At 45.1% G+C, this 14,169-nt stretch overlaps 1 protein-coding gene and 1 long non-coding RNA gene across 5 annotated transcripts in view; one reads left to right on the top strand and one right to left on the bottom strand.

Annotated features, from left to right (window-relative positions):
- The window catches only part of LIMK1 (LIM domain kinase 1), a 137,078-nt gene that overhangs the window by 65,605 nt on the left and 57,304 nt on the right, over nt 1–14,169 (bottom strand). The gene's annotated exons all lie outside the window — the stretch shown is intronic.
- The window catches only part of LOC141080521 (uncharacterized), a 200,467-nt gene continuing 187,890 nt past the window's right edge, over nt 1,593–14,169 (top strand). For 2 of the 4 annotated variants that reach the window (XR_012228959.1, XR_012228960.1), the window contains exon 1: nt 1,625–1,674. This is a non-coding gene — a long non-coding RNA (uncharacterized lncRNA). Of the gene's footprint in view, nt 1,675–5,561; nt 5,705–11,857; nt 11,899–14,169 lie in introns of those variants that run through there. The other 2 variants (XR_012228958.1, XR_012228961.1) reach the window with 2 other exon arrangements.

Raw genomic sequence — 14,169 nt, forward strand, 5'->3', positions numbered from 1 at the left:
CACTGTCAGTTTGTTGGCTCTTATTTTCATAGGGTTTTTCACGGATTGCAGACAGCAGCCTTCCTGTCCTTTTCTATCAAGTTAGCTTGGGCCCCTCTTTGCTCAGTCTATCTTTCTGTCTGTGTTAGTATTTTCATCTTGCTTCACCGTCATTATATGTTGGGGGCTGCCTATTGCTTTGGGGTCTGCTCTGGGGCAGTTTAGATTTCCCCTTTCTTTCTTTAGGCCTATTTAATTCTCCGGCTGTGATCGAGGGGTCTAGGGCATCGTAGGAACCCCCCACGGCTACTGCTAGTTGTGTTGATAGGTTCAGGGGTCTGCAATCTGATAGCTGCCAACTTCTCTGGTTTTCTGGACTTAGCTAGCATTTCTGTTTTTGCCTCCTACGGTGACTCAATCATAACACCTGTGTGATTCCAAATGCCAGGACTGAATTTCAGCTCCAGTCCGCACCTGATGTCCCCCACCCACATCATCTATCAAAGGAGAATCAACAGGTTCCCATACAAAATACTTTGCGCCAGGTTCAGAAAAGTTTTACGAAAAATGTAAAATAAATCTGCTCCAGAATGTACAACAGTCTAGAATATGCCGGCACCTTCATTAATATTATGTTTTTTTTATATTAGAAACATTAACAGAAAATGAGTTCCATCCACTGCAGATGATCTCATTAATGACTTGTGCCCCAGGTAGGGCAGCTTCATTATCTACAGCACTAAAGGCACTAGCTTAATGACTCATCCTTCTCCAAAATCAGGCCAGCACTTATAGTGGACGGCAGAGATTGGCAGTGCTTGGGATGAGGCCAGGCTAGAAAAGATCAGTACACAGCGAGGAGGAGACACATCACTCTATAAACAATTCCTAGACTGCTGACTGCATGAAAAAGGGCACAATGCACCAACAATATGTTTCCCACAGCACAGCATTAATATCCAGAAATGACCTTGTGCTAAATTGGTTGTCTGCACTGCTCAACAATTTTGGGGAGGAGGGGGAGGACGGGTAGTCAGACATCAGGGAAAGTGGTTCACAGGGTCCCATTGTATTAGTATATAACTACTGCATGGAGCAATAGTTACCTTACAGATAACAATAACAGCTATCTCTCTATTATCTATGTGTTTATCTATCATCAGAGGGCAGAGCAGAGTCCTGCAGTGCGCAGGCGTCGGGTGAGGTCTGGCGCCTGCACACTGCAGAATTCTGCTCTGCCCTCAACAGGGCAGAGCAATGCGCCTGCGCCGGAGCCATTTCAGGACAGGAGACGAGGACGTCATCGCATGAAGAAGGGAGGCGCCGGACCGGACCGCAACACCCATCGGACCGCCCACCTCGGTGAGTATAATATAACGTGTTTTTCTTCTCTTTCAGGTTACATCGGGGGCTTATCTACAGCATTACAGAATGCTGTAGATAAGACCACGATGTCTATACCGGCAGCTAATAGGGGATAAAAAGGGTGACAGATCCCCTTTAATAGCATTATATGATCTTCTGCCACACACAACATGGCGTCTTTGAGGTGATGCAGAGAGAGGAAATGCCACACATGCTTTTCTATTGGCTGGCCACACATGATAGAGCTGATGACTCATAGCACATGCTCAGTTGAGGTATAGGAACACCAGATAGAGCGTTCTCTGTGTTCATGGCGTCCTCCATGTGATGGTATGTAAACCAAAGGGCTTCTGAGACACTGTAATATTATTGTATGACTAAATGTGCAATCACAAAAACACTAATAAGATGAAGTTAATGCAAAATATAAAGATTGTATTGAGCACAAAGCACTTTTTGCACTGTTTGCACATATGGAGCCTATTGACTATAATGAAAGAAATTGTATGCACTGAATTTTAATTTCTTGTATTGTAAAATGATTGATAATTGAGAGATTGTTATATGGTCTACAAAAAGACACTTTTTTGTACCACCCACTGCTTGAGAAAGGCTCAGTTGAGCCGAAAAGTTGACTTGATATGTGGGCTGAATAAAACTCACCTACCCCTTTGAAAAAGTTACTATGGAGTGCTGCCTTTTTTTGGAATGAATATTGAAATTGTGGTTGAAAATAGGACTCTCTGCCAGGGGCCGTGCACCCTGTGTAAGTACTGTGCTGTTTCCTTTTTTTCTATACATCTATCATCTATCTATCTCTCTATCTCATATCTATCTATCTCATATCTATCTATCATCTATCTATCTATCATCTATCTATCTATCATCTATCTATCCATTATATTTCTCATATCTATCAATTCATTTGGGCTTTATTAGCAGGACTAAGTGCATGTAAGCATTGCCAAAGCAAGCTGTAAAATAATGAGGTGGGGGATGGGGATATGGACGCATCCAGGGTGGGGTATAGGGGTCCATGACACAGGGGCGTATCCAGGGGGGGCAGCCAGGGCATTTGCCCCAGGCGCAGCCCACAGAGGCGCCATTGGGCCGTCTGATGCGCCGGTCCAGAAGGAGGCTCCCTGTCGGCGGCATTCTGCCGCCCCCCCACACTTAGATTCTCCCGTTCTCTAAGCCAGCTCTCAAACTGACAGCCAGCTCAGAGAAAGTGCACTCACTTTTTGATCTCTAAGCCCTGACGCCGCCGGCACTTCCGCATCAGTGAAGCGCCAGCAGCGTGATCAGGTCACATGATCACGCTGCTGACGTCACTCGCCGGCTCTTCAGAGGCGAAGACACAGGGCAGGCAGGCAGTGAGGCAGCGTTGTGCTTGGTGGTAAGTGCTCCAGCTCCATACGGGGCAATGGAGCTGAAGACACCAAAGAAGATTTAAGAAATGTAAGGACATGGTCTAGGGGCTAGGAAGGGATGGTTGGGGTCGGGGATACTATATGGAGTCAGCGCAAGGGAATGTGAGAGATTGGGGGATGGGTGCAGTCTCATGGATAGGGAGGGAGCAGGAGGAGTAAATTGAGGACAGTGTGTGAGGAGCAAGGCCAGGGTGCAGACAGATGCATGTGGTGGAGGAATATGAGGATCTTATGGGGGGTGAGGGGGGGAGAAATATGAGGAACATATGGGGGAGCAAGGAGGGAGAACTATGAGGAACATATTGGGGGCGAGGGGGAAGAAATATGAGGAACATATGGGGGCGAGGGGGGAGAAATATGAGGAACATATGGGGGCGAGGGGGGAGAAATATGAGGAACATATGGGGGTGAGGGGGGAGAAATATGAGGAACATATGGGGGGAGAAATATGAGGAATTTATTGGGGGCAAAATATGAATATATTGGGGGCGAGGGGGAAGAAATATGAGGAACATATGGGGGGGCGTGGGGGGAGAAATATGAGGAATATATTGGGGGCGAAATATGAGGAATATATTGGGGGCGAGGGGGAAGAAATATGAGGAACATATGGGGGAGGGAGAAATATAAGGAACACATATGGGGCGAGGGGGGAGAAATATGAGGAACATATGGGGGCGAGGGGGGAGAAATATGAGGAACATATGGGGGGGCGAGGGGGGAGAAATATGAGGAACATATGGGGGCAAGGGGGAAGAAATATGAGGAATATATGGGGGGGGCGAGGGGGGAGAAATATGAGGAACATGCCGGTGGCAGTGCCGGGTTTTCATGCGAGAGACTCGCACGAGAATCGTGCGAGTCTCTCACAAGTGAGAGTGAGCCCTAAGTGTGCTCCACTGAGGAGCTGAAGAAACCACTGAAGATGGGAGATGGGGGGGCGGGATTTGGAGTGGGGGGTACATAATGTGTGGGGAGATTTGGAGTGGGGGGATATATAATGTGTTTGAGGGATTTGGAGTGGGGATGGGAGGTTATTTAATGTGTGGGAAGATTTGGAGTGGGGATTGGGGGGGATTTCATGTCTGGGGGGATTTGGAGTGGGGATGAGGGGTACTTAATGTGTGTGGGGGATTTGGGATGGGGGGGATTTGGAGTGGGGATGGGAGGATTTAATGAGTGGGGATGGCGGGATTTAATGTGTGTGGGGAGATTTGTCCACACAAAATGAAGAGTATGTATGAGGGCATGTGTGGCACCCCTGAGGGTTCAGTCGCCACAGAGGTACTGCACCTCCTCCTGAAGTGTGGTGCCCCACCATTCAGGTAAGGTGGAGACTCCTGACCACACTCCAACACCTGCATCCCACACAACATAGTAGTGTAGCAAAGCACCCTTTGGTGCCTCCCTGCTTGGAACACGAAGCGTGCTGGGAGGCGGGTGGAGTTTAGTTTGCACTAAAAGAGCGGGAAGAGTTTAGGAGTCAGTCAGGGAGTCTGACAGAGACAGTCTGGCAGGGCGGTTGGTCAGAGAAGCTCCCCGGAGAGGAATGAAGGAAGGAAGTGCTGCAGCCGACCTCAGTGACCTGGGTCTGCTGGCACAGGAAAGGAACATTGAAGGAAAGCCTGACTCTCTCCATAAGAAAGAAGGATTAGTATGGAACATAGGAGAGGAGGACTAAGGATCAGGGTGAGAGCAGAACCCTTCCAAAATTCACAGTGCAAGGCCGGTGTCCAGTCCCCGAGGTTGTATGGATACTAATGGTCCTGCAGCAGACACCGGAGGAATAGAAGTTGTCACCACTTTATTCCCACACAAGACTTGGGGGCACAACAGCAACGAGAGTGAGCCGGGACTTAGTAGCAAGGAGTTCACGAAGCAGGCTATAGCTGTCTGCCGTACAAGTAGAGTTCATAGGCACATCTGACAGGAGGAACTCTAGTGTAACTCAGTACTGAGAGTACTTCACTATAGGCGCAAAAGGGAGACGTTCAGAAAAGGCACATATGTTGGCGGAGTGTTGGAACGGAGGACTTCATCTTGCCTGGAGGTTGACAGCTCCTGACCCGGAGGACACGGCACGGATGCGGGCACCTGTATGCACAACAGACTGTGAGTAAAGCTTTGGAACTACATGCCCTGGTGTCCTCCACTTCTTTCTGCGCCAACACCCTGAGCACCGCTACATCTCTCCTCCCTATCTCGCCATCTACACTGCCCTGGGACTACAGCCCTGCCTGTGGAGGGCTACACCATCATTGCTGCACCATACCATCAATCCCACAGGATCTGTCCGCAGCGTCGGCTTAACACCTCTATCCCCAATATTCAACCCCTTTTACAATGGACGCCCAGGGCCACAGACCGGGTCACAGCTGCCGTGACAACCCCCATTGAAACCAACGGGCCCGGTACAGAGTACCCCACGGCCCTGACCCCACTGTCACGGATGGGGGCAATCCACATGTATGAGGATACAGTATGGGGGATGGGTGCAGACAGTATAGGGAGCAAACGGGTAAATGTATGTGGACACAGTATGAGTAGCGATGGGAAAAATGTATTGGGAGTGAGGGTGATGGGATATGTGCAGACAGTATGGGGAATCGGGGGTATGTGTGAGCAGACAGTATAGAGAGTGAGGGGGTAAATATATGAGGAGACAGTATGGTGAACAGGTGGGATGTTAGAGGAGATAGTATGAGGAGGGAGGGAAATAGTGTGAGGCGACAGTATATTGCAGATATTTTTATTTAGGAGCATTATAATGTCACTTCTATCTTTAAGGGCATCGCATGGAGAGTTGGTGCAGAAGACCGGAGAAGATGGAAGTCTGCAGAAATGAGATGTGGATGAGAAAACTTATCATGGGTTCTGGACAAGAAGAAGAAAAGAAGGAGAATGACTCCAGGGACGACGTCATCTATAAGGTACCTGGATGTAAATGTTATTTGTGATACTGACTTATTCTCATGCTTTTATTTATGTTAGGAACATTAAAGGGGTTGTCAAGGTTTGTGCTGAGTCTGCAGACATTCTATGTGATTGCAGACTTCTGAATTCTAACAGTGCTCACTGAACGCTGTTAGGATTCTCTCGTGCCGGTAATTTACATACATGCAGTCACATGCTGACTAGACATGTGTGGCCTCACTCAATGAAAATGAACGGAACGAGGCCGGACACGTCTAGTCGGAATGTGGCCAGAAGTATACAAATCACATGCTTGTGCTGACATGACCGTGTACTCTTACCACCGGTACGGGAGAATCCTAAAAGTGTGCAGTGCATTAATTGTGAGAATTCAGAAGCTGCAATGTCAGGATTCAGCTCTGCAGGTTCCAGTAGTCATCACATGGACATTTCACTCATGTGCGATTTTAATACTTATGGTCCTGTGACAATGAGCTTCTCTTTCTGCTTTTTTCAGTTTTTCACTGAACATTGAGAGCATTAGGGAGAGCATGGCTAAGTGTGGAAATCGCATGCGGGCGGGGGGGGGCTGAACCGAATTCAATTCTTGCCCCGGGTGCCAGAAAGCCTTGATACACCTCTGCCATGACATATCAAGCTCCTCTTAGTCTATGGAATTGCACTTCTATGGCTGCTTCACTTTCCTCTTCCCCCCAGTAGTATAGGCAGTTTCTCTTCCTCCTACATAGAAGTGAGGTCTGGGAGGAGATCAGTCTTCTGAAGTGAGTGTCCCTCACTGTGGAGTATTTGGGGGCAATTCAGCAAGAAGTGGGCCTCATACTCCATGGCCTGCTGGGGGCACTGCTGGCAGAGTCTGCTCTCTTGGGGCTTGTGGGTCTGTCTGTGCCGCCCGGATTTGATGAATAGGCTGCGGGCGCTTAGTCTGTACTGGCTTAGGATCTGCCGCATTTTTGGGTTTGCTAGTTTCTCTAGATACGGGGCCAATTTGTAATCCCTCTGTAGGTTCTGGTATATCATCAATTTCTGTGATTTGTTCATGTTATTCCGCCAGACGTTGAGATATTCCTCTCTGCCTTTATGTACCATCTTCCGGATTTGGTATTTTATCAGGCCATGCAGGTTGGTGGCTTGGTCAGGCTGGTTTGGGATGATTAGTGTTGGGGGGGTTTCATTCTTCTAGGGTTTCCTGCTCTAGCAAGGCTTTGTGATGGTAGGAGCTGGGACTACTACTTTGTAGATGAACCTTGAATGTTAGTGTCTTCTTCTGGATCTCAATGTGTAGTGGGAATCTGGCCAGCTATGCTCGGCAGGTGTTGCTTGATGTGCTCCAATGGACTTGGAGTTGGTGTTTTCAGAACTAGAGGTGAAATATTTCTGTTGGCCCGGCGTCTCACTTTGACCAGTTTGGGTATGAGACTGGACCCCAGACTTTGTTGCCATACAGAAGGATTGGGACAATGATGGTATCATAGCCAGACGGTTACAGGTGCCTTAAGATGCTACAGACGACTTCTGATGGCATAGAAGGCTTTGCAGGCCTTGTCGCCTTGTCTTTCAGCAACTGTATGGCTTGCTTAAAGCTCCCTGATTGGCTGAGGTCTATGCCCAAATAAGTGTCCTTGTTGGTTTCCGTAAGTGGACAGCTGTCTATTATGAAGGGTTGATGGCCATCTGGTTTCTACTTTCTTTTCTAGAGCACCATGATATTAGTTTTCTTCTGGTTGATTGGCAGTGCCTATGTGGTGCTGAAGCTCTCTAGGATTTTCAGATTATCTTGGAGGCCTTTGTCACTTGGTGATAACAGCACGAGGTCATACAGCAGAAATTTCACCTCTTCACACAGTCTACAAGGGTTGGGTGAGGATACATCCATCTATCTATCTATCTATCTATCTATCTATCTATCTATCTATCTATCATACAAGTGCATCTAGTGTGTTTCCAAGGTCCAGTGTGAAGTTTCCACAATCAGTGATGGGTTGGGGAGCCATGTCATCTGCTAGTACTAGTACACTGTGATTTATCAAGACCAAAGTCAGCGCAGCCATCTACAAGGAAATTTTAGAGCACTTCATGCTTCCCTCTGCTGACAAGCTTTTTGGAGATGTAAATTTCATTCTCCAGCAGGACTTGGCACCTGTCCACACTACCAGAAGTACCAATACCTTGCTTAAAAACAACAGTATCACTGTACTTGATTGGCCAGCAAACTCACTTGACCTTAACCCCATAGAGAATCTATGTGGTATTGTTAGAGGAAGATGAGAGACACCAGACCCAACAATGCAGATGAGCTGAAGGCTGCTATCAAAGCAACCTGGGCTTCCATAACACCTCAGCAGTGCCACAAGCTGATCGCCTCCATGCCATGCCACATTGATGCAGTATTTGATGCCAAAGGAGCCCCAACCAGAATACTTTTTCTTTTTTAATAAATTTGCAAAAATTTCTACATTTCTGTTTTTTTTCAGTCAAGATGGGGTGCAGAGTGTACACTAATGAGAAAAAAATGAACTTTTGAATTTACCAAATGGCTGCAATGAAACAAAGACTGAAAAATTTAAAGGGGTCTGAATACTTTCTGTACCCACCATACTTGAGATACTGTAGGTCATCAGTATCAGATTGGTTAAGGTCCAACACCTGACACCCCCACCAATCAGCTATTACAAACTCTGGCAGTGTCTGGATCTAGACAGTTTGATGTAGTAGATCTCCGCAGCTCCATACACTGTTTGTTGGTTACATCACAGTCTTTATTAATCAATCATCTACACATGGGGGGCCACCTACATGCATCACTCCCAAGTATACAACTGGGTGCGCTTGCTCGGCAATGTTTAATTTTTCCAGTTGAAAAATAGATTCGAGACTGTATAATTTTAATAGGAAAGACAGATCAGCAGTCATTACAAGAGGAGATACAGAATTAGTGACATGAGTGGTGGCACATAGAATAGTGCCAGTACCATATGTGGAGTTACAACTGAGTGCAGTACATATTTGCAAACACTGTGTTAATCCATAGCTATCACAGTGTTTTTTGTGACTTTAAGGGAATCTTTCACTTGATTTTTGACACTTAATCTGAGAGCAACATATTGTAGAGAAAGACCTTGATTCCAGTAATATGTCACTTACTGGGCTGCTTGCTGTATAAAATCAATGTGTTAGCAGATTATCACTAGAGGACTAGTAAACCTGCTCCCATGCAGTCCTCCATATTCATGAGCTTTTTATAACCCCACCCCACCACTGATTGACAGCTTTCTTCTCATGCACCAGTGTACACAGAAATCTGCACATCAGTGGTGTGGGCAGAGTTATACAGAGGTCAGCATTCACAGAACTGCTAGATCTGCAGCAGAGCAAAATTGTGATTATATCAAAATGACAGCAAGCAGTCCAGCAATTGATACATTGCTGGGATCAGGGTCTCTGCCTTTTATCACGCTGCTCTCAGATTGGGTGGCAAAAACCTGGTGACAGATTCCCTTTAACTGCCAAGGCAACTTGCCCATTTCAGCTGCATAAATCCCTGCAGGACAGCTATGGTTTTCAATGGCAGAAATAGTGTGGTCACATTCTAAAAGGATGTGGCCTGTGGTAGGACATGTGCTTGACTTCAGTTTTGGATCGGAGCACTGAGCAGATCTTGCTCTGATAAATAATGGATTTTCCATTTATCAAAAAGTGTCCTGTTTAAAGGGACAGTTATCAAGCGAGCAAAGAATAATTCCTATGACTATAATGAGCAACGCAACAATGGGGCTGTTTCCTTTGTACAATGACGCCATCATGGAGCCACAAAATCACCATGACAAAAATTCACATTGTGGTGTGAGAACTAGCTTTGTACCCTGACATACGTTTAGATCATTGCTTGGGAATTAGAGATGATGGAATAAATTTGCAATGCCCTGGTGGAGGTACCAGGTCAGTTATCTGGGGGCCCAGCCTCCTCTCTGAAAGAACATATGGATCCTCTTTTGGTTAGCAAGACTGGTGGACCATCGTGTATGCATAACGTCGCAATGGCCAGGTTAGCTTATCAAATGAGGAGCCATAGATCTCTGCAGGTACTTAATGGTTCATGGGGTATGAAGTCATGCTAATCAAAAGAAGAGCTGTGGATGCCATCACCTAGAAAGGAGGCGCCTCACAGGACATGAGTCTAGTGGAAACAGAATACTGACCGGGATTCTAGATCAGGGTCCTGAGAATCAATTTGCTTATTTCTATAAAAAACACATTACTGACATGTCATCATGTAAGAGTCCAAACATGGCTCAATACAATTACGGTCTACATTTCAGAGCTTTGTCATGTAGCGAGATATCAACCTATATTGTCACCACTTGACTTGGACAGATTTTTATTCCCATTAATTATGAGGATTTGATTTAGAAAGTGTGTTGGTCAAAGACTGCAGTGCCTTGATGTTACAGCAAACGATATTTAAAGATAATTTGGGTCTGAAAATAAAAGTGAATGTGGGATTGACTCCTTGTGACTTGAATCAAGTTTTCCGTCCAAAATGGCCTTGTAGCCTCAACTCGTATGTGCCATCTATTTAAGTTATACTGGCCATGTAACAGCACTATCATGGCTTGTGGTGCAGTGACCAATGCACCCCGTTGAGGTAAAGGGAACTTGTCTCATTGAAAATGGTTTCTTATCTGCAAGCAGGAGGAGCTGATCAGATTGTTACATAGTTTTGTGGGAAAGGTTTCAGTAAAACTTGCATGTTATCCATTGAAATCCCTGGCGTTTGCAAGCATGTGAGTCCAGTCTTCCCTGTAGGACTGTGCTTGCAGAGATAGCTGTCAGTCACTATTAGAACCGCCCACTGAATCCATTCCCACAAACCTGCGTATCATTCTGCTCAGGTTCTTCTCGGTGCCATGACGTCCACAGATCAGACTGCAGGCTCCATGCGACAGGTTCCCTTTAATTGGGGTCTATTGTGGCTCTTATGGTTTATCTCATTTTGATGGCAAGAGCAGCGTCTCATGGAGGGAACGTGACTGCCTATGATAGCTAGAGGCAGGGAAGAGACCAAATAACATTCAGCTATATTTGTGCTCTTCATCTATCCCAATCCCAATGTGAAGGGTCACAGTTGGGTTACACAGTTCCCAATAATGACTGCGACTGACGCTAGGATTGTGGAAATCAGTACACGCTTTGTCATAGGATTGCAGTAATACAGCTCTTCTAGCGTTCTCCTTTTATTATGTCCAGTAACCAATACATGACTGTGAGTCATGGAAACCAGCCCGAATTTCCTCTCAGCAGATAAGGACAAAGCAGCCCCCATCATCCCTCCTTATCATTACCTATACTCATATCTGTAACCACAAGCATTATATCAACACCACTTCTCATACGTCATGTGCTGAGTGGATGACTCCATGTTGTGGGATCAATCAATATTCGTCAGGAAGTCCCAGAGACATGAGCTACATCAATTCTATGGACTATGTATCGTTGGGTCCTATGGAGATGAGATGTTCCATTCTCATGCAGAATATCTAGCATGGGTTGAAAGTGGTGCATTAAAGATGAAGAAGACCTTGGTCAGATATAGTTCACTAACAGTAACAGGTTACATATTGATTGATTCTTATACACAGTCCAAATATGAAAAGAAATGAGAGTTTGGCCAAATCTGTTAACAATGATTCCACATTCAGGACCTTTTAAATATACAGCTTATGTATGGATGTGAATGGGATTTGATTGTTACTGTTGGTAGGTTGACCATTCCTATTTAGACAGCATAAAGACTAATAGGACTACACAGTAATGTTGGGCAAACCTGCTGAACCAGGATGACCATCTAATGAGTATAGGACTGATCAGACTTATACCGCGAAACACTGATGCTGCGCTGACATGAATAAGATGAGCGGAGTTCATAGCAAATGAACTCCGTTCACTCACTGGCGTCACCGCTAGTGGTTTGAGTACTTTTTATCACATGCAGCTTAGTTCCTCTGTTGGATGCCCGGCTGAATGCTTGCATCATGACAACTTTCAGCATGGCATCTAGATGTAGCAGAGCTAGACTTGTCGCCGGACAAATAGATTATCATCTCGTCGGACAGGTTGAGGAATATGGTGGTTTATAATTTTTTGTCTTTTATAGGAGATATAGGCATCAATGGATTATCTGCTTGTCGGACAGGTGAGTATCACTTTGCTTTTTTATTTTTAATATTTTAAAATAAAAGGGTAAAAGAGGGGGGAGTGTTTATTTCAAATAAAGGACTTTATTAAGGCTGTTTTTTTTATAGAATTTGACTATGGGGTTAGTAATGCAAGTGTCTTATAGATGCCGCTCCATTACTATCCCTTGGACATGATGTCAGCTGCCAATAAGAAGCTGACATCAACCCCAATACTATTACCTAACTTGCCACCACACCAGGGCAAGTGGGAAGAGCGGAGGCTAAACAACACGCATCTTATAAATGTGTCATTTCTGGGGCACCTGAGATGTGATGTTTTTCGTCTGGGAAGGGGTCAAAATCCATGGCCCCTTCCTAGCTTATTAATATCATCCTGCAGCTGTCTGCCTAGCCTTTGCTGGTTATAATTGTTAGGAAGGCCCCACATATTTTTTTAATATCCAGTAAAAACTAAGTATACAGCTGTGAGCTGATATTAATAGCCTGCGAAGCTCCATGTTTATTACCCCCTTCCCAGATTCTGAGCCCCAAAGGAGACAATGATGATGAATGAACATGAAGCTCCTTAAAGTCTTGAGGTAGAGGGTACATGTTCCATCAAGGACACAATACAATCGGCCCACTGGTTAGATGACAAACCGCCAGTTAGACAGGAACTGATTAATAAGGTTAACTTTATTATTTTGATGGAACAGAACATATATGCGAAAAGAGGTCAACACATGCAGTTTGAAAATGTGTGGGGTGGCTGGATGGAGCGCCCAGGCCTGGCTTCGGAGGCTCTTAAGAAAGAAAGAATGCGTCTACCTACGCGCCCTTGACCCTCTGTGTTGGTACCTTCAACAGGGATCTTAAGTGGCTGTCTCGAAAAAAGATTCAAAATGTGACATGGTGTGTGATAAGTGCAATGATATAAAGGGATGGGGTTAGGGTGGATGAGGAGAGGGTAGGGGATTTAGGATGTAAGTACAGTTATATCGCCTGTCAGGTTGAACATGGTTTATATTATATGCTAAAGTTAAATGTATTGTCAAAGTTTCATGCTGACAACTTTTAAATAAAAATCATCTGATTTAAAAAAAAAAAAGGACACAATACAATATGCCCATTATTGTCAATTACTATGTACTAATTCTAGCGGTTTAATTACCCCATCAAGTTAACATAGCTAAAAATGAATTGTAAAGGGTCTCTTACACATAGCGACATCGCTAGCGATCTCGCTACATGTGACTCTTACCTCCGACCGGTCCCCCCCCCCCCGCTGGATATTGCTGATCGTGCGAGAACGTCTTGGTCCATTTTCTCATCGCCAGCTTCATACTGGCGCAGACGAACGACGCATGGACGCGGGCGGAAGACATCATCAGAGCTGCGTGTGACAGGTAAGTAACGACCGCCAACCGCTGCTGCATCGCTGGTGAGATCTGCCTGTTTGGCAGCTCTCTAGCGACCATTTAGCGATGCACCAGCGATCCTGACCGGGTCGTATCTTTATCGGGATTGCTGGTGCATCGCTAGATGTAAAGGGGCCTTAAGAGTTTCAATCTGTTTCTAATAATCGGTAAATCAATTTTTTGATTCAATGTTTGTTTTTTGAAAATCATGTTCTCACTTAGCTACCGGCGATAAATGTTCCTTTCCCCTATTATAATTGCACAATTTGTTATATAGAACTGTGGAAATGTTGAGCAAATTATAGTTCATATATTGACACTTCTGGCCTCGCTTTATATTTTTTTTTTTTCTTTTCTATAGTGAACCACTACCATAGCTGATTCATTTTATGAACACTGTGCAATACTACACATAGAAGGGTAATAGTTGCATAAAATAAAAGTCTGTGCATCCAACAATTAGGATAATCCACATACCTATGGCAAGTATGTGTGCCTTTAAAAATCACTATATATATATATATCTATATATATATATAAATAATATACGGTATATATAAAAAAACCTATATTGATGTCAAAGTATTAACACTGATATACTTAAAAAAAATAAAAGCAGAAAGCATGTCTTGAGGTTAGTAAATTACAGGGGAAAGTTTTCTCGTCCATCTACGTGATGCTGTGATACTTACTGTTTCTTTGCTGCCTGTTGCTTGCGCTCCATCGCCCGTGCAGCCGGTTCTCACAGCTGTCTGCCCTGACTGCCTATCCCCTGCTTTATTTCCCCAGCCCCCTGTGAGTAATATACGAGAACAGGAAGTTCTGAGCACACAGCTGTATTAACAGCAGAGACAACCTCCCCCCAAAACG

This window comes from Dendrobates tinctorius, unplaced genomic scaffold (genome assembly GCF_039654945.1).
Source record: "Dendrobates tinctorius isolate UK_male_01 unplaced genomic scaffold, ASM3965494v1 ptg000016l, whole genome shotgun sequence".
NCBI lineage: Eukaryota > Metazoa > Chordata > Amphibia > Anura > Dendrobatidae > Dendrobates > Dendrobates tinctorius.